We start from the raw sequence: 14,363 nt of genomic DNA on the forward strand, positions 1-14,363 counted from the left end.
GATTGATCTCTTCACTCAATTCCCCACATAGTAAAATCGGCCAATTTCAGTTTAACATTTAAGAAACACATCACACAATTGTATTTAAAATGAAAGCCTGCATTCCAATAAATTATTTCATACAGAAAAATCATGCCATTCCCTTAGTTGAGGATGACAAGTGCAGCTTGTATTTGGTAGAGGTCAAAGCTTTGCTTTTAATGAGCTCAGCATAAAATGGTGGTGGTTGCTAAGGCGACTGTTTCATGCTGTCTGGGAGAAAGTGGCTACGGCTTCTTATCCCACCATCATACCCTTGCAAACAACTTTACTGCCCTCTGGCACAAAGCAACTGCCCAAACAAACACGCAAATTAAGAAATTGTATTAATGAACAATTATGTCAATAACTTTCCTACAGCTCATAAATATTATTATTCTTTTTTACAAATTTACTTTTTGGAGTTTTTCAAAGCCTTAATGAAGCATACGATGGAGCAACAATCCCTACTGAAAAGAAATGAATAAACTTCTCTTGGCTTATGCTGGTTAGTGCTAGTCTGGCTAGTTGACCAGCATGGTCTTTCAACGGAAATTAGTTGACTACTGTATTTTAGGGTAGTTAGTTCAGCAGAGTGATGGGACACCACCATCCCACCATATGAAAATGCCATTGTTATCATTTGGGAACAGCTTTTTAAAGATCAATCAGTTCTCTTTTAATTCTGATAATGCAACTGCCAATTGTTTTAGTAGACCAAGTCTTCAGGTTGTCCTTAAAGGTCTCTGACCAAATAAAGGTTTAGAAAGTTATTTCATACCAGTCGAATTTTACAAACCAGTCAGATCTTCAGCATTTTCACTGTAAAACTACAGTTACTAATTGAGTCGTTATTGACCGCACACTTTTCAGACCGTGACGGTCACATTATTGATCTGATTGACAGACTTTGGACCTTATTAATTAGGCTTACCAAAATGAGCAGGTTTTAGCTACAGTTCACTGGGATGAAATGTACTGGGACCAAGCCAAGATGATCATCTATCATCTTTTCTGCAATGAATTGCACTAGGAGAAGGAGTTGAATATATGCTGAACAGGAAAATGGCCTTCACTTTATCATTGACTTTGATTTATGGACTGGAATGTCCATATGTAAAAATACTTTGCAGATAAATTAACTGCCACGATGAAGTTTGATGAAGAGCTGATTGTTAATTATGTTATATTATTGTCTAATTGGAGAGACAAATGAAATGTCCTTCAAAGCCTCTTTTCTATTAACGGAATCAATTGCATTTTGCTGGTATCATTGAAGTTCCTAATAGAATAGCATCTGTTATTTAGACCAGCTCAATCCACAATCCCCAAACCACAGTAAACCGAGGTGTGGTGCAAAGTAACGATTTTCTGCTCAGCAAAAACTATGTAGATATTAAGATTCTTAGTAAGATTCCTGTCTGTTGATGTTGAGAGGTCTTTATACAGAGGCCTGATATCTATTGTATTAAATGAACACTGGTGTGTTCAGCTAAATTCTGCTTCACCTGCACTGCAACGTGTTTCTTTTTGTATTGAAAAACCACTGTTGAATTAAACGAGTCATTGAACACCAGATGTGCGACTGTCATATACTTCTGATATCAAATCTGCTCATCTGTTCTGACAGCGAACTAAGCAAAACTAACACACATTCACCTCAGTATTTTTTTTTTGCCACTTGAAATAATACTGTACCACAAACCTTCTTAGTATATCTCAATCAATTAATTATAAACAATTTGTTATATATATAAAATTATAAAAATGCCAGTTTTTTTTTTTTTTTTTTTTTTTTTTGGTAAAAATTGTATAGGGTTGCTAACGACCCGAGGTGTGTAAGAGTGTAAGTATATATTTTTTTCTTTTTCTGCACAATAATAATTGAATCTTTAATGATAGAATAAATGCAATTCACCTTTATTGCACAAGGCTGCAATGTCTGATACACAATGATGAAGTGACGTTTCACTCATAGTTACCTTAGACAGAAAACAAAACAATAATAATTATAATCTGCAAAACTTGAAATGACTCAGTGTTTTGCTGCAGAGCAAATACAGAACACAATCAAATATTACTGTCACTTGATGGTGGATCTGGTGAAGAACCTGTCAGTGATCAAAATATTGATTTCAAAGATCGTTTTGAGAATATATTTGAGATTGCGAATATGAGCCAGATGCTGAATGTACTGGGAATTGAGATCTGGCGAGGACAGTGATGATGGGATAGAACATCTGCTTAAACTGATCCCTTCAAAGCTCCAAAAGGTAACAAAATATGTTTATTTTATTCTTCTGTAATTGATACACTAATATCAGGAGAGTTTTGTATTATTGCGTCAGGTAGAGATCCATCCATGTTAGATGTAAATCCGGGTCACTAAAGACCCGAATATGTAACAATGATTGGCGAAACAGTCATGCATTTAATGGTTAAAGGGGTTCTTTAATAATAATACAAAAAAATACATTTGTCTTCATCTTTTGAAATCTAGTTATCATTAATAGAATGCATTAACATGTGAGTAGCCATGTTTAAAATCAATGGCTGATGCAGGTGTGAAATTATGTTATATTTATTGACTGACAGCATTCCTATGACCACTGTGCACATAAAAGGGTGCTTGCATTGCACATCATCAACTTTGAATGGTCTGAAGGACGTCATGCAGGCACATGACGCAGCATCTCGTTCCAATCTCATGGAATTGGGTAACATGTAATCCTAAAATCTTCCCTTTCAAGGGAGGTCAACTCTGCATTGTGGACCACCATGATGCAGAGTTGACCTCCCTTGAAATGGAAGGTTGATGATCGTGTTGAATATTAATACCCAGTACACCATGCTGAACAAATGCCTACTCTATCAAGCTTTGAAAAAAAGACCAAGCTCAATTTTAGCAAACGTGAGCACTGAACAACCTCAACAGACCTAGGCGACATAGTACAATAGCTTTACTCTCTCGAAAAGCTTAATGCCTAGGTGACAGAAACATCCCAAAGCTTCCATGCTCTACTGAAATGCTTGTCTGAAAGAAGGAACACCAGCATTAGGCCGGCTATAGCCTCGAGCTACAGGACAGGAATCTGCCTAAAGTCCCTGAAAGCAGAGCTATTCAGGGGAGTTCACAGGCATAATCCACAGTACTCCTTCCATGCTGTAGAAACTAAGAGCAAATCTGAAACCGCAATGACTCAAACTGATCAAAAAGCAGATTCCATAGAAGTTTCAAATCAACACTCCGGACCCTAATGCTTTTAAATGATGGTCCCAACTAGAGAATGACCACATAACATTCAAGTTTTATTATTGAAACCCCCAAGAGAAAACCACAAATATTGTCTTTACATGAATGCACCAGATAATGCCAAACCAAGACAGACTTGTATAATCAAACATTGTTCAACTGCATAGTTCTATATCATGTCTACAACTGTCACATAAGGTGAAATATAAAAGCTCACAAAAAATATAGATGAAGATGGACAAACACTGAGGGAGAACTGAAGGCTTAAATACATAGAGCAAATGAAATGATTAACAAGGTGATTAACAAGACACAATGTGAATGACATGACTTTTTGTAGGTTGCAGAGACTTAACCAAAAACACACAAGACAGAGCAGACATCGTGCCGAGCCCTATGCAACATCTCCTTAAATACACAGACCAAGAAAGAAAACTCTTTCAAAATGTGGGTGGGGGGAATGTATGTAAATTAAAGCATCCTTAGGTTAATTTCCTTTGTTTTTCACCATTTCATTTCAGATTCATCATTTCTTATAGTTATTCCAGTTTTCACAGACTTACACATGACTTAATCAGATACCATTTAATTTTGTGAGGGGAGGAGAAATCAGGCTTGTTTACCTCTATAAAGCGCAGCATCATCGGCTGACTTGAATCAGTGCATTCCGGTTAGATATTTTGTCAGACTTCAGACAGTGCCAATGCCATGTGACAGTGATGTATGCCATCAACGTACTGCGAGAGCGATTCGAGAGCAACCGGCTGGCACATTTTGTGCAGATTCGCCCGAGCGACTGCACAAGCTCTGATGACGAAACAGCTATTTCACAATTTGCCGGATTCACTGCATGACAGCGATCACGTGTTTCATGTTTATTCAAAACCCTTTAGTTCTACTAATGCTCACAAATATGTATTTTAAAATAAAACTGATAAAAATGTAGTCCCCACTTCATTGATTACTTTATTATTGTACACATGCTGTATTAAGCAGTACTTAATACAGGCATATTACATGACAATGTCTCTGAAACATATGTGAATTATATTACATTTATTTCACTTAATCTGTGATAAAGTATGCAAACACAGCACGAGCATCACTATGGGAAGCAGAAAGTGCCTGACTTCAAGTCTCCATTTGCAGCTCCTCCCCGCCTGCCCACAGCAACTCTCACCAATCGGTTACCGTCAGCTGCAGCCATTGCTTAACACACCTTTAGTCACATTTTCCTTAGTTATTTTGTTTTCTGTTGATAATCTTGTTTTTAAATTAAGTTTTGCCACATAAGCCACAGTCCAAAACTTTTTGCTCGCTTTAAAATGCCAAACGTCAGCATTAAACTTTCCATCCATTAGCCAACATATACCAACGTGATTAGTTTCCCAAGACATCACTCAAGACACAAAATCAACAAACCTGGGAAACCCCCTTTCCATTCAACAATGCCAAGGAAGGTAATCCTTGTCAAAAGCCCCGTTTCCACCAAAATTACCCGGAACAATTTGTACCAGGAACTTTTTTTACAGGAACTTTTTTCCCCTCAGACCTGGAAATGTCTGCGTTTCCACCACGATCTAAAGTTCCGTTAAGATTAGGCAAATTCCGGTGATACGCGCGACTGCTCCTCAAAAGTCAGTGACGGACAGTAATCATTTTTACGCGACACTAGCCACGTATACAAGCACACTTTTTTGTCATTCTGATTGAAAGATTAGTGGACTGTTTACATGAGATGTTATCTAAACCGATCTGGTGTTTACATGTGATGACTTTCAATCGCAATCATTTTGTGACATGCAGTTTGTCTGCCGCATCAAAAATGTCAACGCTGTTTTCTCCACCAGCTGGAATGTGTTAACTGTAGCCATAGCAACTCTTAATGGCCACCAGGGCTAATACAGTATTATATAAGCTATTTATTTGTTGTAAAGTGTAATAATCATCTCAGAAAAAAATCAATCCTTCTGTCAGGCGCAGTTAAAGTAAAAACTGCCTGGGGCAATATAACCTGTGTCATTATTCCAACATTATCTTCATAACTTACGAAATAAAAAGTTTACCCCTCGAAAAAATGAACTTTCCTCTCTTGTCAACACCAGCGCGTCGCGTCTCTATCAAGAAAAAGTGCTACCTCGCGAGCAGGGCCGTTTTGGAGGGGGAAATATTTACCCGGAACTTCATTTAGACCCTGGTTCCTGCGGTCAAAACACACAGAGAACCACCTCAAAGTTTCTGGTTCCTGGGTAAAGTTCCTGGATGGAAACGCGGCTAAAGACACTAACCACAAAAGCAAGTAACCACCTGCAGATTCTAGCTGAACTCGTGCATTGATATAAAATGCAATAACCCAGCGTAGGAAACAATATAATTGTTAAATTAATGATTGATAGTTTGATATGGTCAGGTTTTATGAAGTGAAACAGATTTGATTTGCTGTCGCAAGTGTGCGTCTAGATTTCTAGGCTATGATACTAACCCTCTTCCCTTTCAAAAGCTTCACTCAATACTGCACAAAGTGCATATGGGAAGTGCCTTTACACGTCCAGCTGTGAAAAAGTGTGTTTAACACATCAATGAAATTGACCCGGTGGTATTATAGCCTCATGTCACACGCACCTGCTGCACCAGGCTATAAATAGATGAGCCCCAACTGCAAGCCTTCAGGCCTTTTTTGTTTTAAGGAAAAGTGCAGTATCTTGTTCTGCTTTATCAGGGAACAGGGTTATAGTCTAGTAACCACAATCATTCCCTTTCAAAAGCTTCAGTCATTGCTACAAAGTGCATATGGGAACGAGAATACCCACGCCACCATGCTTGATGGTGTCTGGACCCTTTACAGTTGTGTATGTGTGCACAAGAAACACGAAAGCCTCAGACATTAGATTGTGATGTTGACTCAAGGACATGAGAGCCCAGAGTGGAATGAGCATCCAAGCTATAAAATATTACTAATGCTAATGCAGTAGAGGAGGCAACCCCCCAATGGAGTGAGCCCTTAAGCCTATTGGCAAAGCTTGACCGAGCACCTCAAAGGCAAGAGCAATAGCATCCCTAACCCAGTGTGACATGTTTGTTTAGTGGTGGCAGAACCTCTGTTACGGCCCCCATGGCAAAAACAAACAGTTGCTCTGACTTACGCCACTGGTTAGTGTGGTAGACATAGGCCTGGGGAGCAGGAACTGGATCGTCTATAAAGTCTCTCCTGATCCGGCATTTCGAATGGTGGAGGATAGAATGTTTAAAGAGTGACAAGATGTGGGCAATTAAGGAGTGAGTTCGTAAGAAGCATTTCAAGGTCCTGGACTGGTCTCCAGATCTCAACCCCATAGAAAATCTTTGGAGGAAGTTGAAAATCTGTGTTGCCCAGAGACAGCCCCCAAACATAAATGCTCTATAGGAGATCTGCTTGGAGGAATGGGCCAAACTAACAGCAACAGTTTGTAAAAACCTTGTGGTGGCTTACAGAAAACGTTTGACCTCTGTAATTTCCAACAAAGGGTATTGTTAGGGGTTAACAGCTTATGACCCAGGACCAGTAGTGAAGAAATGAAGACAAAGAGTCAGGATTGCAATTAATTAAAAGAAAAATTTCCTTGAGAATAGTTGGCAATTTCAAAAGCAGAAGCCAGCTTCATGTCTCACAAGGAGTTCGTAGGCCACGCTCCCTCTCTCACCGTCTCATTGCCTCGCCCTATCGTACATACAATTGTCCCAACAGTTATACCGTTTTCAAGGTCTTATCCACGTCATTCTGATTGGCTCAGATAAAATGCAATGTAAGCAACTTTCAGATAGGAGCACATATCACCAAACTAGGTAGACAAGTCGTCGCCCCATAAACAGAATTACATCACAGTGACCTCATATGCCACCGAAAAGCGTATTCAAGTCTGGCGTTTTCTGCAGAAATGTCCATCTCCAACATTAGGCCTGCACAGATCTGGTACACACACACACAAACTCCAGAGTATACTGGTTTCCTCCAAGGTTGAGAACATCTCAACTAATTATAAACAAAACATTTCTCCAATGCATGCTGATAGCATGTGCTTTCTCGCAGTGAGAGGTACAGACAATAGTACAGGCAATATTCATCTTGAGTCTTTAGTGTTTCAGTAAAAGGAAATATAAAAGGATTAAAATATAATAAATTAAATGAAAGACACTTTAGAAAACAAGAAAAATAAAGCAAAATCATAACTGGAAAGAATCATTATAATAATATAGGAAGATAAAATATTGATTAAGGTTTTGATTTTGAAGTTAATTAAGATATAAATATATACAGGTATATTAAAGTGGCAGTGGATTTCAGAATTGCCCTTTCAATATATAACAAAGTTTTGAGATGAACTTTTGTTGTTGACCAGATACTTATTTTCCACCATAATTTGCAAATAAATTATGTAAAAATCAGACAATGTGATCTGGATTTTTTTCTCATTCTGTCTCTCATAGTTGAACTTTACCTATGATGAAAATTGTAGGCATCTCTCATCTTTTTAAGTTAGAGAACTTGCACAATTGGTGGCTGACTAAATAAATTTTGCCCCACTGTATATGGTTTTCTCCATGACTTTAATAGTTTGTCATAGAGGTCCTCAAATAAAGGGAGAGACTGATGTTGTGGTCCCTCCCCCCTGCCTCCGGACAAAAACATATCCTCAAACTTTCTGCGTTTGGGGATATCTCGTTCAACAAGCCAGTCAAACTGTATCCTGGCAACTGCGCGAGCAATCACCTCGATTAATTCCTTGACAGATTAATTCCCAGACAGGGACTGGCTGTTTGAAGTCCGCAGACCCAAGAGATACATTATCATTGTTCCTCATGTGAGCCAAAGAAGCACAAGTGCGTTTACGCAAGGAAACATCTAGATTTGGTGAGCAAGCAAGCGTCTCTTTCTCGACAGCCAAACCCTATTCGGGAAGCCGTGCGGACTGACAGTAGCCAAGACGAGCACAAAACATTTGAACTGTAAAGAGCTTGCAATGCTCGCACTCATCTGACTCAATGCAGCAACCGCATGCTATTCCCCAAACACGCAAAGCAGTAAATGTGTGTATCCAATTCTGGAATATGAAAGAGAACACGGAGGGACATAGCGTTTACTCTGCTGACTCATAATCAAATGATTGGATTTCTTTCAACTTGAACTGTTTTCTCTGATGTTTGTAACAGAGATGAGAAAGAGAGAAATCTGCACACTGCTAGTGTAAAACTGGCTCCTAACAAAGATCTCAAGTCAAGTTTTGAAAAATAAAGAGATAGATTTTCAGAGAGATTTAACATCACACAGTTTTGGTCTGAAAACAAAAAGACCTGAAGGCTTGCCTATAAAGAAGAGTGATGATTTCACAATATAATGCATCTCACACCTCTGCAAAGCAACAGTCAGATTATGACAGTTATATCAATCAATCAACCGATCAATCTATCGAACAATCAATCAATCAACCAACCAATCAACCAGTCAGTCCGTCCGTCCGTCCGTCCGTCCGTCCGTCCATCCATCCATCCATCCATCCATCCATCCATCCATCCATCCATCCATCCATCCATCCATCCATCCATCCATCCATCCACCCATCCATCCACCCATCCATCCATCCAGTGTGTCTCCTTCCAAATATATATTTTAAGAATTTATCAAATTCACAGCTGGTCATGTAAAGGCACTTCCCATATGCTACTTCGTGCAGCATTGAGTGAAGCTTTTGAAGTGTGTGTGTGTGTGTGTGTGTGTTAGATATGAGTTGTATGTGTTGGATTAATCAAAGTCTTGTTTGTATTTAGAAAGTGTCTTGTGTTATTTTCTTATGAAATTAATGTCTAAAACTGCTGACCATGTTACCGTGTTACCTCGGCTACAGAGTTGAGAGATATGGCCTGTTCAACTTTGTCCTGGATGATTCATTTATTCGGGTGTAAAAAATAGTGACTCTATAAAATAATTAATTCATTATTAATACCCTTTGTGCTAAATTGACCTGTTTCCCTTACAATCTTAAGCTGATGGAACAAATGGGATAATATCATATCAGCCTACTAGTCCCCTGGACCAAATACTTACTTGTAAAGCCCTTAGGTAGCAGCCCTACCGAAGGGAGCATGTGCGGTAACACCTCTGCAGTCTAATCCCCAAACTTAATGTGCTGGAGAGGGTGACAGATGAGAGAACTGTGGTTTGGTTTACCTCCACTCTGCCAGAGTGCACCACTCTGACCTTATATTAGATTGAACAGGGTTTTTTTTTTTTTTTAAAGCAACGCAATCCATAGGGGAGTATATAAACCTGCTTTAACCTCCTTTGAATAAACTGGAGACAGAGATAAATGAGAGAGTGGTCACTCTTATGACTCTGTCCAACCTCAACTCTCATCTACAAGGCTCTATATCCTAAATAATCAATATCCTAAATACTTCCAGGAGATCTGTCAGGAAAATAGCCTCCAGCTCCATACTGGAGCAGTCGAAGGTATAAAGTGGGACACCCTAAGGCAGTGGTTCCCAACCTTGAAGCTATCTGGCTGTGTTTCCTCCTCTGTGCCTGCACGACTACACATATTTATTATGAATATGAATTATGAATACTGAGGTATAGTTCTGGAAGAGTGGGCAAACATCCTCATAACAGATGTCAGAGACTGGTTAGTGGCTATGTGAGATGTTTACGCCACATTATTGTTGATAATGCAGGAAATCACAAGCTGTTTTACTGATATGCATATTTTTGCACACATTAAATCGTGGTTGAAAAAAATAGGGAATTGAAAGCAATATTATTGGCTATGATAATATTTTCAATAGTTTTGTACTTTAGCAGTTTGTGTTATTAGTTGTTTGTGTGCGTGTACCTCATACAAGGTACCTCATACCTCACAGCCTGTACTACGCTGTGAGGACCAAATGTCCCCACAAGAATATGAAAGCAAAAGACAAACTACTAACAAACTAACAACTAGCTGACTATAACTTTAAACTCTGCTCCATGTCATTCCTATACAATGCCTCTTAGCGGTTATACAAATATATATATAAAAAAAAACATGCCTTGTTGCTTGCATTGACGTGCCTAAAAATGAGAGCTCATAGCAGCTTGAGTTGCTCAGATCAAAGTGTGACGACAAGGCCTATTTCTGTCATTAATCCCAATAAAGACTCTTCTACTTGTCAGGAATTAGAAATGAATTGACAAGAACAAGTATTTTGCCATTCATAGAATAATTTAACAGATATCAAAAGCTTCGTGGAACTATAGAAATCAAATTATTCTGGAGGCTAAACATATGGATGTTTTTTTTTTTTTTATCTTCTCTAGAGGAAGCTGTGAACCTGCAAAATCCCAGTACCCAACCTGTTCCCTTTGATTTTATACATATTCTATGAGCCTCTCAGCCTGTTCCCACAAACCCTCATCTGTGTTGACTCGGACTGAGGCAAGCTCCCTAGAGACATCTGCTGTTTCAGAGCTCATGCTTTACAGACGCCTCAACGCTGCTCAGAGCGACACTTAGCATAACTCTCACGTCTCTCTCAATGTCTCCCACGAACACTCAGTTCTGATTTCAGTCAACCCAAATATGACTACCTAAGAGATTTTACTCATGTTCTTAGTCTTTCTTTTAACATTCTCTGTGTCTCATCTCTCTCTCTCTCTCTTTCTCTCTCTCATTTACTGTGCATATGGGGAAAGAACATCAATATGTATCCACTTATGCTTTTATCTAATTTATAGATTTTATAATTCAAGGGATAGTTCATCCAAAAATGAAAAATCTGTCATAATTTACCCTTAAGTTGTTCCGAACTTGTATGAATTACAGGAAGATACACATTTGGAACAATGTTTGTAACCAATCTTGGCAGCCATTAACTACCATAGTATTTGTTTCCCCCTTTATGCTAGTCAATGGCTGCAGAGATATGCTTTGTTACAAACATTCTTCCAAATATCTTCCTTTGTGTTCAACAGAACAAAGACATTTATACAGGTTTGGAACAACTTGAGTGTGGCAAAATGATGACAGAATTGTGATTTTGGGGTGAATTGTCCATTTAAGTTACCCTACAATATATCTTATTTCAGAATAACAAAAATGTTGTTCTGCGTAAATTACTGGCCCAAATAAAGTGTTTTGTGTTTTAAAAGGTTGTGGGACTTATCCAAAGGCTTTACTCAAATGTTGCTATACATAATTGATTAAAATTTTAGGAAAATAAGTCTAAATAAGTTAATTTTGTATTATGATGCAGGAGCATGGCACAAGAACAATGCAATGCTTTTAGAGCAGTTTGAATCCTATGGGGATAACATTCCTGCTTCTGACTCTGCATGTTTATGAAGAGGTTGAAAATGAAAATATCTGCCGGGGGAGGTTTTCAGACAAGGGTGGACTGGACACATAGGGAGCACCACAACTATAGTCGATTTTTGCCATCAGTTAGATTATACAACAGCCAGTTATCATATAACATAAATCATAGTGACAGATTTTGCATCATCCTAAAGGGGTTTTATTTGTGATAATGACTTGCTGGCTATACATTGCTCAGCTTATTACATGACTTCTTTTTTTCCCTAATTACTTATACTTTTAATATTACTCTGCAAACAAAATAATGTATGCACTACTTAAGCTAGGCTCAGACTAGAGGAGTTTTTAAATCTTAAACGATTATGAAATCTGGTGGCATCACTTCGAATCGGTAACACTTTAGAATATAGTTCCATCATTAATGAGTAACTAAATGAAGATCAATTTAGTAATGCAATATTAATACTCTAGTATCTACTATTAACTAACTGAAAACTGATTAATAAATTATAAGTAATAGTAATAGTGTAGTGCTTAGTCTAACATGGTCGTTCACTATTAGCTAATCAGCAACTACTATTTTTTCATACCTCCCAGAGGACTACTAGAACTATTATAGGTTCACAATTCATGTGAAAAATGCATAATGTTTAATTAATTCTAAAGTGAAGATCATGGTAACCCACTAGTATTGAATAAAGTGTTATTCAATTCTTCAGAAGGAACTAATAATTATTTGAATCAGTATTCTAAAGTGAAAAACATAACTCTATAGTCATTGTAAATGTTTTTGTAAGGTTTTGATTATCATGCCAGGGCAAACACCTCATGTGATGTCATGGGGAATTGCAGATGTAAACATCATAGTAGATTGTGTGTGTCACTCCCGTTCCCGGACTCCATTTCCCAGGATCCTCCCTGTCTCACACCTGAACTCACTCCCTCATTTTCTCTCCCACTCTCCCCGAATTCCCTGCACCTGGTCTTCGTCATTATCACTTCTTTATGTTTGGACTGACTTTCCTGGTCGGTTCTGAACATTTGTTTGATGTTTGTTGTTCCTGTTTAGTCTCCAGAGTGTTCTTTGTATCTGTTTGAGTTATCTATTATTAAAGAAACCCATTTAGTTTCGATGTCTTGGATCTCTCATTGCCTGACGACAACCACACGTAACAGAAGAACCGACCTAAACAACAAGATATCCGATGCAAGACGGGCATTTTCATCGTCTCCAGGACTCCTATGGTGCCAGCAGCAGACGCCTCAGTGGAAGACCGATTGTGGGTTATCTGACAGGACGGCCGGCCGCTGGAGAGGTACGTGGAGGAATTCTCTGAGCTGGCTTATCTGGCTTAAGACGAGGACACCATTCGATTTCGCGACGCTCCGTGTATGTATTCATTAGTGGAAACTATCAACCTAGTCTTATTTCTGAATGGTTCCCAGTATGAAGTCCCTTGTCCAGACCCATCATCAACATCCGCGGCCAGGCCAGTTCGTCAGCAGCCGGGTGCCTCCACTCACCCCTCCAGTAGACCGTCCAACGAGGTCCCGCAGGCCAGGAAGCTACGGAGGCCAAGAAAGGCCAGCAGCACGCCCGTGCCTCCCAGCCCTATGGCCACTGCACCGGAGCCAGCAGAGGAGGGCTGGCTCATAGACTATTGGACCGAGCCCCTCAAAGCCCTTCATGAGCCCTCTCCTGGCCTTCGAGAGCCAGTTCACCGAATCGGACTGAATCGTTCTAAACGGTCTCAAATCAGCGCTGACCACACACGTTATTTTAGTTACTCACTTTCTGACATGAGTGGCATTCCCTCCGAATATAAATAAACTAATGTCTTGAATTATATGTTGTAACTCTAACCATTCACTGAACTGAGTCATGTTTTACTAAGAGAACCGATGACCTCACGAGCCGCTGATACTGAGCATGTGCAAGTAACTGAACGAGCAGCAGTCCTCTCCAAGAAGTCCTCATCGGGTCAGCAGTACAGAATCGAAAACCATTTCTCTCAGACACGTTCAATACTGTGGACCGACAAGCCGATGAACAGAGCCTCTTCATTAACACGATGCTCTTCCTGACTTTCCGGCTACCGCTGCGTTCCCACGGGACTTCAGCGCGAGACACAGCTAGCCGGCTAAAACAGGAGAATTTAAACAATGGCTAAGTGGCTAAACGCATCTCGTGGTCGTGTGAGGGACCTGTTCGTGTTGGACAGACATTTTAATTGCATTTTGTGTCTGTTAAGAGGCACAAAGACACCCTTTACGTGCATGCCCCCAAGCTGCCGTTTTAGCTGAGGGGGGGCTCTGGGCATTACCTGTAATAACTCCGTGTTGCAAGCACCAATCCGGTTCGTTTCCTTTTTTTTTTCCATAGACTGTACTCACAAAGATATAACGATCAAGATAAACTTAAAAATTTGCCAGAGTTGTCCTTTAAACCTGCTTTCTGTCAGCATACTGAAGTGCATATTTTAATGTAATGTCTTCTCACACGCTTTAAAATTGTAGTCCATGTATATAGCAAATAACTCATAAAACATCTGATTTATACATAAATCAGGTCTATTTTTGAATTGCAAGCAAAAATAATCAGTGATGAAAACTGAGTTACTCGATTGTGATTTCTTAAGTGTATTATTTTTAAAGAGAAACCTATTGAAATCTAAATAGTAGCTTACAATGAATGCATCTTGAAAAGAAATAACTGCTTTTTTACGTAAAATTGTTATTGTACAATACTTTGCAAATTATTTATTACT

This window comes from Pseudorasbora parva, chromosome 15 (assembly GCF_024679245.1).
Source record: "Pseudorasbora parva isolate DD20220531a chromosome 15, ASM2467924v1, whole genome shotgun sequence".
Taxonomy (NCBI): Eukaryota; Metazoa; Chordata; class Actinopteri; order Cypriniformes; family Gobionidae; genus Pseudorasbora; species Pseudorasbora parva.